This window comes from Atta cephalotes (genome assembly GCF_000143395.1).
Source record: "Atta cephalotes unplaced genomic scaffold scaffold00053, whole genome shotgun sequence".
Taxonomy (NCBI): domain Eukaryota; kingdom Metazoa; phylum Arthropoda; class Insecta; order Hymenoptera; family Formicidae; genus Atta; species Atta cephalotes.
In genome coordinates, this window is record NW_012130117.1 from 263930 (window position 1) to 266070 (window position 2141).

Here is a 2141-nt window from a genome sequence, read left to right on the forward strand (position 1 = left end):
TACTACTACTACTACTACGTACGTACGTACGTACGGTACGTACCGTACCGTAACGTAACGGTAACGGTACGTACGTAGTAGTATTAGTTAGTAGTAGTAGAGAGAGAGAGAGAGAGAGAGAGAGAGAGAGAGGGGGGGGGAGGGAGGGCGCGACAATTAATAACAGTCAGAGGGTAAGTTCTGCACTTGACGTCGAATCGTTTCTTGCCGGGCGAACAACCCCCTTCGGTCCGTCAAATTATAAGGCGCGATGGAAACGATGGTTGGAAACTGACGTGGAAAACCCTACAACTTCGAAATCGAAGGGTTCGCTGTTCGTCGTTCGATGACGATTTACTGCTTCATCACCGTGTTAATTATTACTTCATCATCAACTTGGCGTCTCTTTCAATTAAAAAAGTCATTAACTAGTGCGTCTACGTAATTGTACGCTCATCGATAAGTGCAAAACATTAAAAATATATAATTATATAATATTATATGCAAGAAATTAAAACATTTTTTTTAATAAAGGAATTATAATTTCTCTCTTTTTCAATTATAAATTTTTCAATAATAATACATTTCCGTTATATGATTTAAAAAACGATATAAATTTATATAATATATACAGAAATTTTCCTTAAAATACAAATTTATCTATTAATGACTGGCTATGTCTAACGATATTCTTATTGAATTATTATTATACATGTCATATTATTTTTACGATTTTTGCATATTTTACTTACCACACCATTTCCATATTTTTAATGTTCTTTTTCTCTCTCTTAAACTTTTATTTCGTCTCCTTTCATGTATCTCCCGCTTTACTTCAAAAGAGAAGAGGGCATATAGGGCGCAGTCTGTTAATTACCGGAGTTTTAATGAGCGGAATTGCGCACCCTCGCCGTTTCTTGCCGTCTATCCTCACGTGGCGAATTGATACCGCCTATCTCGCGCTGCCACGTGGATCGACGTAGAGATTACGCGTCACAACTTCGCCGACGGTATCGTTCTCGAACGCGTGATGCGCTTCCGCGATCGCATTGTTAGTCGCGCGTCTGCGTCGGGGATTGAAGAGGGTGCGAATCGTTATTTTTAATTAACAATCGACGAGAGTTTCGACGCGCCGGAAAATATCATCGACCTTATTAACAAACGCCGTGATGTCCGGGTTTTTGGCGCGGCTAACGACGCATTAATTTTAACGAACTACAGTTGCGCAACCGACGAACAATATTATGCTCACCCAGGTTCATAGGTGGAGACAGCAAAGAATGTTACGGATAATTCCGAGCAACGATATTTCCACTATCGTTTTGGATCACGTAAAGAAAAAGTGGAAAAATCGAGAAAATTGATTATATCGAAAATTTGCAGCTCAAAAATAGCAAGATATAATTATAAAATAAATATCATTGTGCTCTCCTTATTTTAATATTGCTTGCGTATAATAACTTATATTGAACAAATTATACATAAAATAAAAATGGGATATATATATTTCAGCAATATAAGTTATATATGTACTGCAAATTCTTTGAAAACAATTTCCACGACTTCCTGAAGTTTTGTTTTACCCGCACAACTATATTTTCTATATCTTCAGCCCTCCTATTGTTACAATCGAAAAGAATGCAGGTGCATGCGTGAGCATTTGTGTATCACGCTAAAAATTTGATTCGTAGTTTTCACGCGGCTGTATCGTGCAATCAAAATACGCTCTGTTCACTTTTGAAATTATCATTCCATTCGAGCGTTCGGCGACGAGCACCGTATCGCTTGGTGAAAAAATATACGTATGTACAATATGTGAGTATACAGTTTTTTGTTGGTGAACGATTTTTCGTTCTATTATTTACTGATGGCAGATATTCCCTGACGCAGACTTCGGTATCTTCGCGCAATCGGACACGCGATAGTCCAGGGCTATCGAATACCGGTCGGTGTTATCTCCCGTCGCCGAGTGCGATCTATTTTTGGCGGTTAATGGAGTTTCAACACGGCGAGAGAGAGAGAGAGAGAGAGAGAGAGAGAGAGAGAGAGGAGGGAGGGGAGGGGGAGGGGAGGAGGACGGACGGTACGGTACGACGAGTAGAGAAGGAGAGAGGAGGAGGAGGTAGGGTAGGTAGGTAGGGTAGGGTACGGTAAGTACGTCG